Source organism: Ctenopharyngodon idella, chromosome 1, assembly GCF_019924925.1.
Source record: "Ctenopharyngodon idella isolate HZGC_01 chromosome 1, HZGC01, whole genome shotgun sequence".
Taxonomy (NCBI): Eukaryota; Metazoa; Chordata; class Actinopteri; order Cypriniformes; family Xenocyprididae; genus Ctenopharyngodon; species Ctenopharyngodon idella.
Window position 1 is genome coordinate 32,412,356 of NC_067220.1, and position 19,023 is coordinate 32,431,378.

The following is a 19,023-nucleotide window of genomic DNA, read 5'->3' on the forward strand; positions in this document are numbered from 1 at the left end:
TGTATTAACCTAATTTTAAAGGAGACCTATTATGCAAAATTCACTTTTGCATAGTGTTTGGACATAAATGTGTATTGGCAGTGTGTGTACACAACCACCCTATAGTGATAAAAATCCACCTGCTCCTTTTTTTTTAATCCCCATAAATCGGTAAGATAAGCAGTGTCTCCTAACGACCTGTTTCCAGCCATGGTGCTAATGTGACTTCACATTAGCCACAGGCCCCGCCCACGACTGCTGACTGACAGTCCTGCATTACCATAGTTTTCGCCCTCCGCCAGCTGTATGCTGTCCGCCATTTTCTCCGTGCTCGAGCAGCTGTAGCGACAACAATGTCTGGTAAGTAATTGAGATGTTTTGTTGTTGGATGTAAGAGTGAACATAACAGTCTTCATTTACCTACATCTGAGCCGCTGAACGTTTTAGTTTTATTTTTGAAGGGAATGCGCCACAGATCTAATACGTACATACGATTTCTGTAATGTTGCCTGCTATTTACGTTCACAGACATACCTGACTGTGTTTATGTGAACTGTGTGTGTTTTTGAGAGAACCTTGTGTGTATTTGACAGTTTAAACAAAACATAAAATGTGAAAGAGAAGTTACTCACGAGACTTGACGTCTGACAGCCAGCTGTCTGTGTGTGTGTGTGTGTGTGTGTGCTTCAGATAAGTGCGCTCAGAAAACGATCCATTATAAGTTTTAACTGATATAGCTTTAAAACGCGTGAAAATAATAAACTTTATTGATGAAAGAAGAACTATGCTATCCGTGAGAGTGATCGTGCTATAGATGATAATCAAAACCAAGCAGATGTCTTGTTTATATTTGGCAGAGAACTGTGATCGTAGAGAGGGGGCGGGGCACAACAGCTCATTTGCATTTAAAGGTACATGCACGAAAACAGCCTGTTCTTGACTGTAGTCAGAAATGGGTATTTACAACATGGATTTATAAATGATCTGTGAGGTATTTTAAGCTGAAACTTCACAGACACATTCTGGGGACACCTGAGACTTAAATTACATCTTGTAAAAATAGCCATAATAGGTCCCCTTTAAAACCTGCTTAAGACCAAATGATTTTTTATGTCCTAATATGTAAAACCATACAATTCAAATACACACACACACACACACACACACACACGCACACACACACAGGGCTCCAGACTAAATGGCAATTTGGACCTTCAACCCATTGGTAGCTGTTAAAGTCCACTATATGGAGAAAACTCCTGGAATGTTTTCCTTAGAAACCTTAATTTCTTTTCGACTGAAGAAAGAAAGACAAACATCTTGGATGACATGGGGGCGAGTAAATTATCTGGAAATTTTAATTCTGAAGTGAACTAATGAAATATGAAATGAAATATGAACAATGCGGTTTCTTCCTTTTTTATTTTAACACTGATGAATAGAATTAGCAGATACAAGCTAATTTTCCTTATGCAAGATTATTATTTATTAAAAAATAATATAAATTATATACAACTTGTTTTTTTAATATGTAAAAATGCTACATTTAATTTCTAGTGTTTTTTTTTTTTTTGCGTCAAACGCCCTCTAGTGCCTTTTCCTCTGGTGTTAATAGAATGACTCGCACCAAAACGCCTAAAAAAGATGATATTGATTAACTGATTAATTCTAATTCATTAAATTATTATTTTTTTACATTTATATTTTTACCTAAGCATGACCATTTCTAAACCTTATAGCTCTTGTTTAGCGTTCCAACACATCAGAGTTCCCGCTTGTATGATCTCGATCCCGTCCCTTTGCTTTTCACTCTGTTTTATATGAATAAAGGCCAAACGGCATCTAAATTACTGTGACTTTTTTGTCTGGCTGTTAGGTGTTTTATATTGCTTTATATCGAGAAATTGTTTAGGATTAGGATTTGCTTTAGACTAGCCTACGCTGATGTCCTGCTGTTCAAATTGAAAATACCCCAACATATGTCATGATGACAAAATTATACCCAATAATATGTAATTTTCATGAAGACAAAATTACCATGCTCCTTGCCTCAGTGGAGGTTTGACATGAAATGTTTCTCAATTCTCATTGAAAGCAATGCATTATGGTCGCGTCGCTGGGACATTAGCGATTTACGTGGCTTAATCCTACTAAAACAACAACCAGGGAGAGACTATTTTCTCGCACATTTTCTTGTCATCAACAGCATCTACTGCTAAGACAACGGCAATGTAAACAAAGTGGAAGGACAATATTTTTATGTTAAGCGTTTCTAACGGTTTTCTATAAGTGGAAAAAGCTGAATGTGGAAGCGCATTGCCTTCATGCCTGACCTGCTTGTCTAAAGCTTTATTGGTCTTTAAAATCAGTGTCTTAATGCATTAAGCGTTATAATGGTAGGCTATTTTATTTTCTAGGAAAATGCTTAATGTAATTAATTGCGTTCATATGTGTGGTTTCATCTACTTGTCTGTACATAGCCTATGCTTTATTTATAAGGTGTGTACTGAATTTGCTCCTCCAATATCACTGTCTTAGTAGTACATTAAGCCACATTAAGCATTTTTCATGTTAAGCACTTAGAATGTCCCGCTTCGCTGGGCGTGTTTGCCGCCAGTATGCTATAGCATTCTCTTGGACATGTGGCAGTATCGGACCCCTCGTGAGTGAGAATGGCTTGAAAATCAAGTCAAGTATTGTCATGTTTCAGAGACATGGCTCTCGAAAGTGTGGGAGAAACAATAATTTTACAAAAGAAAACTTGTAAATTGACATTTCTTTGACTTTAATCTGTCCATTTTTAATTTTTGTTTATAAAGATGCAAAACGTCATAAACAAAAATCTGAAAAGAAGTCAATATTTATTTTCTACGCATGAAATTTGTGTATTCGGTTTTAATTTAAATTTTGGTATTCAACATAGCATTTAATAATTCAACAACCGTTCGTTTTTTGTTTTTCTCGACGTGGTTATAAAAACGAAAAAGGAATGGACACAAAAGTACACGGACCCTACATAAGGTCTATATTCTATTACTCATTTAAAGGGGACATATTGTGGCCTGGCCTTTTTACAAGATGTAAAATAATTCTCTGATGTCCCCAAAGTGTGTATGTGAAGTTTTACAAAAACACCCCACAGATTATTTTTCATAACATGTTAAAATTGCCACTTTTTGAGGGTGAGCAAAAACGTGCCATTTTTGTGTCCCTTTAAATGCAAATAAGCTGGTGCTCCCGGCCCCCCCTTCAAAAAGTGGGCGGGGCTTCAAGAGCTCATGCTCCGGCATACTGGCAACAACAAAACAGGAAAATCTCACGGACTGAAAATATCAGAAACTGTCAATAGCAGTGTTCAGCCTTACATGTTTCAGAATCAACCTTTGTGAAAACCCAGAATTGAAAATACCCTCATTTGTGAAGCAGTCCAGCACAAAATGATTGGTGCAAACGTATAAGTCTTTACCGATTTTCTTTCTAACTGGATCGTTGTGGTACAATGTTCCTCCTGTTTTCCACGTCAATGTGGTTAAGAATGTCAGCTCCGTTTCATCTGGCTTTAACTAGTTTAAATCACTTAAGACATTTGTGGTTTATATTGGACACCTCTGCGACAAACTTGAACTCTTCTCACTGGATTTCACTGCGCTGTTTAGTGGTCACGTGATCGAGACCAGTCAGCATGTAAACGCATTTGTGCAGAGCTCGCGCTGCACTGTCTTTTGGGCAGAGCTGATAAATGGTCCATGTGTTGTGTGTTTTAAGTGAGTACACTTCCCCTTTTGGCACGTTTAAGGTATGCAACAAATGCAACAAAAATATCAGCGCTTATCAGTTATCAAATTGTTGTAACTCACGGTTTACAGCTACAACTGACCTAAAATCTAGTGCTGTCGCCTTGTGCTGACATTGTGAAAATGCATGATTTGTAAATTATGCATTGCAGGCCATATATAAAATATTTTAATAGACAAGCTGCGGGCTATTTGAAATACATCCCCGGGCCATAATTGGCCAGCGGTCCGGACTTTGGACACCCCTCGCCTAAAGAGTTTGGGCCAGAAGACGGTCACTAATTTCATGGGCAAAGGCACATTCCTTACTGCAGAGAAATAGCTTTGCTGCCCCTTTGCTGTTTTGAGAGCACCAGTCCAGATGTGTTTCCATAACAGTGTTTGAGGCTCGCAGTGGCATAGTGCTCTCAATCAGAGTAGGAGTGGGACGCCATCCAAAAGGCCCCACATCTCAAATGTGGTCGTGTTTCCAGCAGCTGCAGCTGCCGAACAGAAGACACAAAGCACACTTGAAGGATATGGGAAGGTTTGTCAAAAAAAAACCCTGACTGGTTGTAATGGGTTTTCCAGTCACTTCTGCTGCATGTCTTTAAGGCCAACCACATCTCTTTTGTTTGCCATTTATGAGAAGGTTTGAAGTGCTGAAATCAAGGCCATGTGATAAAATGCCTTACAGGTGCTGTGTGTCTGTTTGCTCTCATCACTGGGGCTCCATTATACTCTCAAAGCAGTTTTAACTTAACATCCAGCTCAGGCTGTTCCTTGAGTGTGTGACAGACAAACATTGTACAGCCTATACAGCTAAATTGCTGATTTATTTTGTGAATGCAAGTAAAGTTGCTGTGTCGGGTCATAACAAAATATTAGCTTACTGATATTGGATATCAAAAGTAAACATAGCTGCAGTAAATATAAGCTAGTAAATATAAGAGTGTAACAATCAGCATAATCAGTTGAGTTACAGGAGTTAAAAATGGAGTCAGGTTAAACTGTTGAGGGGTGAGTGTTTAAAAAAAAAAAAGAGACGAACAACAGCAAAGTGAAAAAATGAAGCGAATTTACAATATTCACATTAGGGGTGTCATGATATACCAGTATTAATGATAATTGTGATATTTAAAATTGAAATATCGTTATCGTGTTAATTAGGAGTGTCGCAATATACCGGTATTGGTGATAACCGTAATATTTAAAATGAATGGTACACATATGATAATATGACACGTAAATAATCCAGCGCCAGTATCTGGTTGACATCCTAAAGTACATCCCAAAGTACAGTAGGTGGTGGTACCTGTCACGCTGGTTGCCACCTGTCATAAAACACAAGCAGACACAGCACCTAGTTGCTACTGCTGCGTAAAAGCATGTTGCCGGATATGACAGACAAGACAAGCACTCCAAGAAAGTTTGCTTGCAAGTGTGGAAGTTTTTTGGATTCTGCAAACGGAAATGTTATTAACCGGTTAACTGCTGACGCCTTTCTGTGTTTTATTATATTTACACCCCTCGGGGCTTTTAGTCCAAACGTGTTTGCATTTGGATAAAAAAAAAAAAAAAAAACTTGATTATCATGTTTAATTCAAATATCTTTAGAGAGCAGTATTTTTTTTTTTTCTATTTTTTACCCAAAACAGGGCAATATGAGCATTACAGATTTAAACATGTAATTTATGTTTCATTCATACTCAATGCCAGAGGGCGCCCTTGCACAGAAAGTCCACAAGTGAGACTCATAGGAATAATAAATAAAACTTATGCCCCCGGTTTCACAGACAAGGCTTAAGCTAGTCTCAGACTAAAATGCATGTTTGAGATCTTTTAACTGAAAGTAACTTGCACTGACACATCTTAAAATATGTCAGTGCCATTGTTTTGTCTCAAGATGTACACCAGTAATGTTTTTTTCTAGTGTTCGTTTATAAAAACTACTTAATATCCAAATTGAACTAAGGCCTAATCCTGGCTTTGGCTAAGCCCTATCTGTGAAACCAGGCCATGACGTTCCAGGAAATCTGTAATATGGACAAAGACATCCAGCTATCGCTGTAGCTTAGAGACATTTTGACGGATTAAACATGAAGAGAATTAACACAGCATTGCAACAGTATATGGTTTATCTGTGTTCTTCAAGCCATCTCAGGTATTTTCACCAGGCTAATGTATATTTATAATGCAATGCCAATTGACATAGCTTATATCACTGTAGAATAATATATAAAATAATATAATTTCTGCCTCATCCTGTGATAAGAAGCCACATCAGTTCACAGAAGGATGTTATTTCAAACTGGTTGTCATGTGTAATTGTTCCTTCTGTATGCAATGGTGTGATTCTTCAAAAAAATGGGGGAAAATAAAGATGAATTTCACTGATAGCATTATTTTTCATATAGACATTGCGATATCGTTATCAGGAATTCTTTTGGCCACGATAATCATGTAGTGAAAAATCTGATATCATGACAGCCCTAATTCACAATTTCACATGAAGCTTAAAACACAATAAAACTAGAAAAACTTAGGCTGTTAAAAGTGTGGAGTCCATTTGCACCATACTATGAACAGTTTTTAAAGGATTAGTTCACTTCAGAATGAAAATTTCATGATAATTTACTCACCTACTCCCTACTAAGACAACATGTAAACCTATTAAAACTCTAATATGCATAAAACCATTATAATATATAGAGCAGATAAAACATGTTTCTTTTGTGACAGTGTTACAAGAGGATTATGTTAAAGTCATTTGTGTGTGCCACACTTCCTGCTGCCAGCTAGTGCGCCATAATTTTGTTAACAATAACCCGTTGCTGGTAACTACTTTTAGTAGTAATACTAACTCATGAGACAGGATGAGAAAGTTTCTCATCTGCTTTCAAAGTGGGAAACTTTTTTCGATTATAAAAGTATAATCAGAATAGATTAATTGATCAAGTCTATAAAAAGAGCACTTGCATTGCACAATAAAACTTTTTTAATAGCTGCAACTAAATGTTCTTTGTCACTTTATTCTGTCACTAGTCCAACACCCTCCTCCAGTTGAATGAGTCAATAAAGATGCACAGATTTGGAGATCATAATTAATTAATCGTAGCAATCAGACCTTGTTGACTTTGCAGCCTGTCTTCTGAAATCTGGATGGAAGCCAATGTGAAACGTTTTTTGTGACAGCTTTGGCTTTTTGTGACAGGGATTAAAATGTTTCTTTTAAAGCACAGACAGGTTAAGCTGAACTATGCTTGCACAGTCACAAACTGCCATCAGCCCTTTTTGATTGAGCAATGCCTTGGTATCGAGTTCTCTTTCACATTGTTCTCTAAAAACAGCTGATCCAACTTTGAGTCAGACAAAAGTTTTCTTTATAGATGACACCTCCCAAAACACAAAAGCTGGTGGGATATAATATCTTTCTGCACTAAGTCTCCAGAAAGACATGTTTTTAGAGTTATACATAAATATTCTGTCTTTCCCATTTTGGGAATTTAAAAGTGGCACTAACCTGTAGATGGCTGGATACTTAATATGATAGATGGCACTTTATTATGAAACTAAAAAGAAGGATAGCTATTTGCATGTATTTATATGTAATACGGTCCAAAAACAGTCCTTGTGTATGGCAAGAGATGGCCATAGAATCACCAAGAGTCGGATACGATTGAAATGGTTAATGAGAGATGGCTAATGTGAGAACTGAGCATGCAGAATTAAATGCAAGTAGGGCTAAAAATATGCAACCAACATTTTCACTTTCAGAGCTTCAAACTGAATCTATCAAGGCCATAATAATCCATAAAGAAAACTGTATATTCTGACTAGCCAAATACTGCATCACGTGAGCATAATTCATTAGACAACCCCCTCAACACTTTCTGAATTTTAATAAGATCATAGGCTTTAGGTGCCAGGTAGTGATTAGGTTAAGATACAGTATTCATGATATAAAGACATTTAACATTAATATTGTTCCTCTAAGTGGGCACATAAGACATTAGACATCCACTAAAAACACTTAAGAGTGACTCTACTTGGTTTATAAAGGACAAAACATGCAACTTTTGTTAGCTGAAAACAAGAGAAACATAAAGCAGTTGCTCTCATTCCTGAAAATATGTACAGTGGGTACAGAAAGTATTCAGACCCCCTTAAATTTTTCACTCTTTGTTATATTGCAGCCATTTGCTAAAATCATTTAAGTTCATTTTTTTTTCCTCATTAATGTACACACAGCACCCCATATTGACAGAAAAACACAGAATTGTTGACATTTTTGCAGATTTATTAAAAAAGAAAAAATGAAATATCACATGGTCCTAAGTGTTCAGACCCTTTGCTCAGTATTTAGTAGAAGCACCCTTTTGATCTAATACAGCCATGAGTCTTTTTGGGAAAGATGCAACAAGTTTTTCACACCTGGATTTAGGGATCCTCTGCCATTCCTCCTTGCAGATCCTCTCCAGTTCTGTCAGGTTGGATGGTAAACGTTGGTGGACAGCCATTTTTAGGTCTCTCCAGAGATGCTCAATTGGGTTTAAGTCAGGGCTCTGGCTGGGCCATTCAAGAACAGTCACAGAGGTCCTGAGCACTCTGGAGAAGGTTTTCGTCCAGGATATCCCTGTACTTGGCCGCATTCATCTTTTCCTCGATTGCAACCAGTCGTCCTGTCCCTGCAGCTGAAAAACACCCCCACAGCATGATGCTGCCACCACCATGCTTCACTGTTGGGACTGTATTGGACAGGTGATGAGCAGTGCCTGGTTTTCTCCACACATACCGCTTAGAATTAAGGCCAAAAGTTCTATCTTGGTCTCATCAGACCAGAGAATCTTATTTCTCACCATCTTGGAGTCCTCCATGCGGGCTTTCATGTGTCTTGCACTGAGGAGAGGCTTCCGTCGGGCCACTCTGCCATAAAGCCCCGACTGGTGGAGGGCTGCAGTGATGGTTGACTTTCTACAACTTTCTCCCATCTCCCGACTGCATCTCTGGAGCTCAGCCACAGTGATCTTTGGGTTCTTCTTTACCTCTCTCACCAAGGCTCTTCTCCCCCGATAGCTCAGTTTGGACGGACGGCCAGCTCTAGGAAGGGTTCTGGTCGTCCCAAACATCATCCATTTAAGGATTATGGAGGCCACTGTGCTCTTAGGAACCTTAAGTGCAGCAGAATTTTTTTTGTAACCTTGGCCAGATCTGTGCCTTGCCACAATTCTGTCTCTGAGCTCTTCAGGCAGTTCCTTTGACCTCATGATTCTCATTTGCTCTGACATGCACTGTGAGCTGTAAGGTCTTATATAGACAGGTGTGTGGCTTTCCTAATCAAGTCCAATCAGGATAATCAAACACAGCTGGACTCAAATGAAGGTGTAGAACCATCTCAAGGATGATCAGAAGAAATGGACAGCACCTGAGTTAAATATATGAGTGTCACAGCAAAGGGTCTGAATACTTAGGACCATGTGATATTTCAGTTTTTCTTTTTTAATAAATCTGCAAAAATGTCAACAATTCTGTGTTTTTCTCTCAATATAGGGTGCTGTGTGTACATTAATGAGGAAAAAAAAATGAACTTAAATGATTTTAGCAAATGGCTGCAATATAACAAAGAGTGAAAAATTTAAGGGGGTCTAAATACTTTCCGTACCCACTGTATATATGTGAGTAAATTTGGAGTCAATAGCGAGCAAAACAGACCTTTCCAAAAACTCTCCTCCGGATTCACAAAAACTTCGTAAACCTCAGATTTGATAGTTAAATGTACGTTAATGAACACCAATCATTCGTAAATGGGCACACATGCACGCTCCTTCACAATTAGCATAATCCCCGCCTATAACTACGTAAATTACATGTCCAGGAACGCTGTGTAATCTTCTAGACTCCCTTCTCAGGTTTGGCTCCAGTATGTTGTATAAATGCAAAAGAGAATTTTTAGCCATATGCATGACACAAAATATCCAAGTAACACGTGTCGACCATAGACTGTAAAAAAAGATGGAGGACCTTCACTCTCTTCCATTGTAGTAAGTGAAGCCGTCAACAACTCATTATGTCGGTGTGAAATAAACAGTTCTGGAAATGTAGAAATTAAAGTTAAAGCTCCAATCTCCTCCCGAAGATCCAGAAAAATGTCCCTTGGTGCTTCAGTGACTACTTCGCTCAGAGAAGCTGTCAATCATGACGTAAAAACCCACGTTTTTATAGCATCAAAAAACTAACTAAAAACTAACTTATTTAAAGAACGAACACTTTAACTAACATCAGCATGATAAAAACTGCCTAAAATGACAGAAACCATCTTTGGAAAAAAATTACGTGTAAGCCATCGGTGATGGACGATGGCATCGTCTATCGGCCCAACCCTAAGTGACAGTAACGAGCGCTGCATTTTATCCAAAGTTACAGTTTTCAACTCTCAGCCACACAAAAAAAGCACCCATCTATGAGTGTCATGATTTAAAAAATGATTGTCGACATTTAAAAAATGAAATAATGTTATTGTATTAATTAGCAGTGTCGCAATATACTGTTATATACACATTAAAAAAATTGGAAATTATGCAAATGTCACCCATAAATTAAAATTCTGTCATTATTTACTCAACTTATCTCGTACCAAACCTGTACAACTTTTGTTCATCTTTAAAACACAAATGAAGATATCTTTATCTTGTCCCTCCATTGACAGTACACGCAACTTTGACGCTTCAAAAGTTTATAAAGAGTAAATCATGCTTACTTGACTTGTGAGAACCAGTGAGGTTCATTCGTGTTTTACGCAGCATGTTTGAGCTTCCGCAAGAACCAATGTTTGTTCTTGTGCGTCAAGCAAGTAGGGTTGAGCTTCTGTTTATGTTCACTGATCAATATGTGAATAAAATTAATCTAAATTTAATCTGTTCATATATAAAGTGATCAAGTCTCTTCAGAAAATTTGGACTAAAATGCTCTATTGTTTTATGATCTTTTTGTGAACTATTTGAAGCGACAAAATGGTAGATGGTAGATGACTGTCAATGGAGTCAGTTTCTACTGTCAATCTCTAAGATTTCATGTCTTCATTTGTGTTTGGAAGATGAAAGAAAGCCTTACGGGTTTGAAATGACATGAGGGTGAGTAATTCATGACATCTTTTTTCATTTTTTGGGTGAACTAACCCTTTAATGATATTATAAAGTGTTAAAACTATACCACACAGAGCACATAAACTACCTCACATTTATAACAATAATCTGTATGCTGTAGTTTATGGTACTTAGGTGAAGGCTTGACTCATGAATATTAATTCTTATTAATTACTCATTGGAAGGTACCAATATTTACATTTCAAAATGCGCATGGAGACCCCTGTTCCATTTCATTGGGCTTCATATATCTTTTTGGACCAAAATGCATCCTGTGTGTGTGCTCCTAATCCGATATGAAATTAAGGTGTGTGAATCAGCCATGCAGATGCAAACCACGCAGTATGAACTCACTCTACATGTTTTCTCTGTTCATTTGAGTGGAAAATAGCGAAAAGCAGCCACTGGCAGTGTGAAAGTAATTTATGTAAGGTTAGATGTATTAGGAAGATTATGTTTGTTATTATGTGCCTTACGTTTTCAGTGGCTGCTATAGTGAGCAGCGGCATCTGTTGATCAAAATAAATGCACAAGTCACAGACAGAGTACCATTTGTACAAATATTATAAAACATGCAATAATACATACAAAATATGTGGTATTCCATGTATTTTAATTTTATGAATGGTTTCCTATAATGCTCTAATTTACAATACACTTAAGCAGTAAATGTAGCACACCCAAAAATATTGGTTTATGAAAGCAGTTCAGTACTAAATTGAACACATGGCTGTATGGATCAGTAATTAAACATGATCAGAACATTAACAATGTGGGACATCCAAACTAGATGCAAAAAAAATGTGTTAAACACCTTTTCACCTGTATCCCTCTTCCCTGTTTTTTTTTTTTTTTTTCCCCAGTTTATTTTTCTTCCCATCTGGATCCATATGGAAAGTTTGATGGATATCAAATGGAGCTCTCTGTGTCACATTCCATATGCTGCAGCAAACTTAAAGGTAAGTGGAGTCTGTTGCGGTTCATTTAAAATGTACTGCATTCAGGTCATTTCATTAGCTAGCTGCACATCAATTCATGCAATAGATCAGGGGTGCGTTTCACAAAAGCATCGTTAGCCCACTATGGTCGCAAGTTCAGTTGAATTGTATTGGTGACGACTGAACTTGCGACCATAGTTGGCTTCGGGAAACACACCCCAGATTTGGGGTTGGGGTGGGGGTTTAATGGATACAATGTGCCAAATGAAATAAAACATGTTCTTAGTTCATTCCACTTCTTACTAATTTCTTTAAGAAGGCATCCTTTACATTTCTGATCAAAGTGTCTTTTCACTTGGCAGCCAAGAGTTTTTAATGCAGCCGCCTTCCTCTAACTGTGTTTATCTACACTTACAAAGCTTTGCCTTACCAAGGATGAAATGGAGAGAAGCAGGGAGGGAGCTCCTTGCAGGCCCATGTAAGGCCTTTTCTCTATACTGTATTAAACCTGAGCTAAATCAGACAAAGTACCAATGGCAAACCAGCTGCTCTATTATTTGTCAGTAATTTAAGTTTTCATACTAAATATATTGATTTTATTTATCTTCAAACACTCAAATTACTGTTACCAGACATATTGAAGTGTAAGAAGTAGATGTCAGAGTGGGATAATGTCAAAATTTGCTAGAAAGTAAAAGATAGGTTTTCGGTTTATTCAACACCCACATCACCTGTCGTTGTTACACTTGCTGAGCATGATTTGCCAAAAAGCATATTGGACAGATTGCATTTCTCTGGTCTGAAAATTTTTGCCTTCACACTGAACAGCCTCTTTACTGGCATGGAGCACTTTTGTTTTTCGAAGTGTCAAACCTTGTTTCTAGTTTGAAGATGAAGCTTACAGGAATCTTTGGCTTTTAGGTCATTAAGTTGCTACATAAGGAGAGATGTACTTCACTCAGTGCATTTCAAACTGTGCTTATATTTATATATACACATGCACACACAGGGCTGATGCCAAAGAAACAAACCAAACAACCACAAACTGTTGAAATCTAACAATCATTTAAAAATTCAGATGGTGACAACCACCATATAGCCTAGTGTTTCTCACAAAGATAAACTAGCCTACGTGATTAATAGAATTGGTCCCTTACCTGCTCTTACAGAGGTTTCCCTCTGATTTCTGACATAATATAGATGATAAAGATGTTGATTATAATCATATAGATAAGTAGTTGGTTTAAACTGACATATTCAATTTGCTTAGTCCTTCAGATGCATTCTATCTGACATTGATATAATTCTATACATCTTTCTGTCAGCATGCCTCTATCTTCCGCCACACTTTTATCTCTTTACATAATTCCTCTTACACTAAGTGACAGGACATTGTGTACTGCTGAAAGTACAACACTAGATATGTCACTCACTGACTTTTTGAATGTCTACAAAATACAACCATTGGATGAGAAAGAGTAGAGTAAAGAGCAATGAAATTGTTTAGGACTTTAGGTGGGCCATACACAATTAATTTTTGTTAAAAAAAAAAAAAATGTATTTTAAAATAAGAAACATTTTACAGAAATCATGAGACTTTTCACACCAGCTTTGTTTTGTTCCTAAAGTAGGTTGTCTAGCTCTTTCTTCAAATAAAGACTGACAAAGCATTTAAAACCTACAGCACTGAAAACATAAGCTAAAAAAAATGACCATATGACATTAGCACAAAGCTGAAAGGCGTATGTCTTTTAAACACCTTCCCAGACACCCAACCTGAATTCAATCAAATATTTTTGGAATGACTTGAGTCTATAACAGGTCATCACCAGTATGACAGAGCTTTAAATATTCTTTAGTGTGATCAAAATTAGATAAAAATGTCTATAAAAATAGGTTTTCATGAAGTATTTACTTGGAAGTTGTTGTTTTTTTTAACACGGTTATTCTATTTCTTTTTTTGCATTCTTTTTTTATTTAGTTGTTGCAAGGTCTGCTTTGTGTGTTTGTGTGTATACCATGGCCTGTCTGAATACTCGATTCTGATTGGCTGGAAGTTGTGCATTAAAACCGTTTAATGCACAGGTAGTTTCAAGTCAGTTTAATTACCGTCCTAAATGAATGCTCTGTTTTCACTGAAGCACACACACACCACTTGCACACAGAGAACGGAGATCACACTGCACACACACACATAAACATTCAGGAGAACAGAAACTTATCAATGTGGCCGTGACTTTTATTATAAAAAAGTTTTTCTACCGAATCGCTACATTTCTTAGCAATGAGGGTGTTAAAGGGTTAGTTCACCCAAAAATAAAAATTCTGTCATTAATTACCCTCATGTCGTTCCAAACCCGTATGACCTTCGTTCATCTTCAGAACACAAATTAAGATATTTTGGGTGAAATCTGAGAGCTCTCCGACCCCTCCATAGACAGCAATTTAATTACCACTTTTAAAGCCCAGAAAGGTAGTAAACACATCGTTAAAATAGTCCATGTGACTACCTTAATATTATGAAGCGACGAGAATACCTTTTTTGTGCAAAAAACAAACAAAAATAATAATTTTATTCAACAATTTCTTCTCTTCCCTGTTAGTCTCCTACGCTGTTGACATTGTACACACAGTGCAGCTCTTCTGGGTTCTACGTCAGAACTCTGGCTCAGTATTGGCCGACTCCTGTGTCAGCATCACACGCATGCGTCGTGGTGCTCATGTGAACAGCGTCGGCCAATACTGAGCCAGAGTTCTGACTTAGAACCTGGTATATAAAAGTATGTGTGCGCATATTTTAATGCAAATATTTGCAAATAGTTCAAAATGATTATCTCCCGACTAGAATTAGAATTACATTCACTGTTCTATTTCTTTGTGCTTACCGTATACACCGTGTGCAGAATTATTAGGCAAGTTGACTTTCTGATATTTTTTTTCCAGGCACATTTGACCAATTCTAAACCACATCAATCTTAATAACTACTATTAATTTTGTATTTAATCATTTATAAGTGATATATAATTGTTCATGAAGGCTGGAAATGAAAAATGCCTTATATCGAGGTGTGCATAAGTATTAGGCAGGTTCTCTTTTACAGATAAAATGAGCCAAAAAAGAGATTTAACTCAGAATGAAAAGTCAAAAATGATTAAATGCTCATGAGAAGGATGCAATACTAATGCAATACTAGAAAGTTGCAGTTAAGGCATGACCATTGGACAGTGAAATGCTCATTGCAGTGTCAGACAAAAACAGCTGGAGAAGAAAAGACACTTTTTTTACTGCAAAAAAACCATCAGGAACACTTTAGTTTCCAGCGCCAGCATTTTCCAGAACTGCAACCTATCTGGAGTCTCAGATGTGCAAGGATCTCAGAGACTTAGGTTAGGTAAAGAATCCTGAAATATGACCCCCACTTAATAAGAATCACAAGCTGAAGTGTTGTAAAGTACAAGAAGACTGTTTTTTTATAGGCTTTATAGACAGACAGATTGAGAGTGACTCTTGAAGGACCAGCACCACATCCTCTTGTACACACTGTTTGAACTATTTATCTTCCAGAATCTGGCAGTAAGGTGTGGGAGTTCATATTTACTCCATCTCCTATCCTGAAAAGTCCAAATCTTGCAGATATGGAATAAAAATGATCTTCCAAAACTTACTGCCAGATTCTGGAAGATAAATTCTTCAAACAGCATTTAAATTTTTTTTTTTACAACACTTCAGCTTTTGCTGTCCATTGGTCATGCCTTAACTGCAGTTTCTAGTATTTCATTAGTATTGCATCCTTCTCATGAGCATTTAGTAATTTTTGACTTTTCAGTCTGAGTTAAATCTTTTTTTTGGCTCATTTTGCCTGTAAAAGAAAACCTGCCTAATAATTATGCACACCTATAAGGCGTTTTTCATTCCCCAGTCTTCATGAACAATTACATATCACTTATAAATGATTAAATACAAAATTAATAGTAGTTATTAAGATTGATGTGGTTTAGAATTGGTAAAACGTGCCTGGAAAAAAATATGATCAGAAAATAAACTTGCCTAATAATTCTGCACACGGCATATAGATTTTGTAAAATGCAAATAATTGGATTTTATTAGAAAGTGTTTAAACAGTTTTTCATGTTCAATGAACCAAAAACAATTTTTGCACTCGCACCTGTAGAGCAGCTGATCTCTGATCACCTGTATGAACGTGCCATAGAACTGCTGCAGGAGGCAAGATGACTCCAGATGTGAGCAATAAACTGCTATGTAAGTCACCTAAGGATGGCTGATCATCCTTGCAGTGCCAAACCACGTGTAACCATATGTGTTTCCAGACGTGTTTGAGATGCAAGTGTCTTAGTGGAAGAGTGAAGTAACATCTCACAGCAAGAATGGGCAAATCTGGTGCAGTCCATGAGGATGAGATGCAGAACTTAAAACAGCTAACTAACCATACATGTTAGCCATATTATATTATATTATATTATATTATATTATCATTTGAGTTTTGCATAATCTAACATGTTATGGTGCTTATATGCAGACTATATATTCTCCCTATAATTTTCTGTCAGATTTCAGAGTGCCACTGTCTGTAAAGTCAAGTTAAAGTGTTACTATATCCTCCCACAATTTGTATTGTAACAGAGTAAAACTAAGATCTTGTGATCAGTTTGATGTGTTACCTGTGTCATTTCTTTAGGTATCAGTACTTCACCTTTGAGGAGGGCTGCTGTGCTTTGGTCTGTCTTCTCTTAGACAGTGCTGTCTGGCTGGCTGGCTGTCAGTGCGCTGTGTTCCAGAGAATGATTGCACTTGGTTCTCAAACAGACTATGCTGCAGCACTCCATCAGCTACACCATCTGACACATGAACAGGTTTTCATCTGCTTGCTGTAAACTTTCTTTGATGCATTTTATAACCCCCTTTGCTGCTCACACAGAATACCTTCCTTTCCTGCAAAAGACCATTAGAAGAATTATTTTTAGTAGCACCTCTAGACCCATCACCCAAATCAAATCATCAAAGAGAAAAACGACATCCACCCAGAATGATGCAGGTCTGATCACCTCCCCGCATTGTGTAATTTGCATATATCAACCAACTCATGTCTTTTTAATTTAAACTTTGAGGTGTTTGTGACCTTTACCATTAACAACATACTGTATATCAGAGAGGTTTTTGGGGGGTTTTTTTTTTAGTATAAATTCAGTGGGTCTATTCTGTTTCAGCAATGACAACACTCCCATCAGGTGGGTGTAATGCTGTAATACATCATCAAACTCAGAGATGAAAATATGAACAGCCAGGCAAAGTTATAGAATGAGCTACATAAAAATATTGTCACAAAAGCTGCAATTATGTCTGATGTAGTCAGGGATAGTTCACCAACAATCATGATATTTTAGACATCATAACATCCTTCTGCAAATATAAACTGTAGTGGCCAAAAGTGATGTCCGACCTAGAAAAATTGGTTCTTCGCACTTTATTCAAACTTTTAATTAAACATTTATTAAATATATTGTATGCATGTTGTGAAGTTGTGCCTAAAGTGTAAAACACTTGTTTCAATTGTATCATTTGTCTTGATGTAGTGAAACATAATGAATTGTGTCATACTAAGCTTGCACTCATTATTCCCAGCCTATAATTCAATAAATCACTATGTGGCAGGTATTAGCTGTATTATTAAATTTAATAATAAGAAGTTAAGAGTACCTGAAAACCATACTTGAGTAAAAGTACTGATACCTTACATCAATAATGACTCCACTACAAGTTACAAGTAACCAATTCCAATACGACTTGAGTAAAAGTCTTAGAGTATCTGATTTTAACAGTACTTAAGTATTTTACTCATGCTGAATGTAGGCTCAGATATGCACTAATCCTGAGAGACATGCCAGTGAAAATAAGAAACAATTGATTTGTAAGATGAGAAATCAAGTTTATTTTCTAAAATCAAAATAAAACTGAACACCTCAGTATTGCAGTAAATCAAGGTCGACAACAATCTTTTAAACGTCAACAGCTCAAGTGCACAGAAAGGCCATAAGTAAACCAATATCCTTCAAAACGGTCTTGTCAATATAGCGGATAAATAAAACAAAGTTAAGTAAAATTAAATAGTCAAAGTCTACTGTATGTGCTGGTTTGAGCCTCATCACCAGCTGCAGTCATTTCCTCATCTAATAAATAAAACATCTGCGATCAGCAACTCATCGCAAATATAGTGGAGTAAAAAGTACATTTACTTGCTCAAAAATGTAGTGAAGTAGAGAGTAAAAGTTGCCAATATCTTTGATACTCAGTACAACTACAAAGTAGCCAAAAAGATACTTAAGTACAGTAACTAATTACATTTACTCAAGTACTTTACACCTCTGATTAAATGGATTTTAGTGAAAATGGCCAAATGGATGGAGCTGTCCTATGCAACCAAATATCGTAAAATGATTAAATCTGGTCAGTTGGTTTAGGATATTGCTCATGTGGATGTGAATGGTCACAATGTCCGAAGAATTATTTCAAATCACCATGAGCTTTAAGTCAATGGCTACAAGAGGCTGGATTGAGAGGTTGTGTAACAGTACAGAAATCTAGTTTTGTCAACTGCAAAAACACATACATTTGCCAAAGAACTTAAGGATTGGAGTATGGAAGATTAGAGCCTCGTTCTGCAGTCCAACAAGTCAAAATTTAACAACCTAGCATTGGATGGTGTCAGGTATGCTAGCCTCGTAGGAGATGTTTTAATACAAAATGCATGTGTGGCACCATTAAGCACAGCAAGGGAAACATAATGGTATTGGGGACGCATGTCTGCAGCTGGTGTTGGAAGGATCTACAAAGTTGCTGGCACTTTGAAAATGGACCAAGACTTGGGAATCCTGCTGAACCGAACGTAGCCATGGGGGGCTTGTTTGGAGATCAAATGTGTATTTTCCAACATAACAATCCCAAACACACTACAAATGCAATAACGTTGTACACAAAAAGTGTTCATGCTCAGCATTTTGAAGTTTAAAATTTGAAATTTAAGGAAGATCGGAAAGTTAAGCAGTATTTTCCATACATTGTCTTCAGTGTTAATGTTCTTTTAGAAAATACTTCATTGCTCTAAGTGATTAGATATCTGTCTTATGTCAAAAGACAAGAGTGCACTAAAAATTTGTGCACTACATTTTTTTATA

The 19,023-nt window shown here is 36.9% G+C and overlaps 1 long non-coding RNA gene across 1 annotated transcript; it reads left to right on the forward strand.

The window, feature by feature from the left end:
* Positions 1 to 242: 242 nt before the first annotated feature.
* LOC127514855 (uncharacterized) lies at positions 243 to 17,451 on the forward strand. Its single transcript, XR_007930724.1, has 3 exons — positions 243 to 339; positions 11,758 to 11,853; positions 16,530 to 17,451. It is a non-coding gene; the product is annotated as an uncharacterized LOC127514855 (long non-coding RNA).
* Positions 17,452 to 19,023: the final 1,572 nt, after the last annotated feature.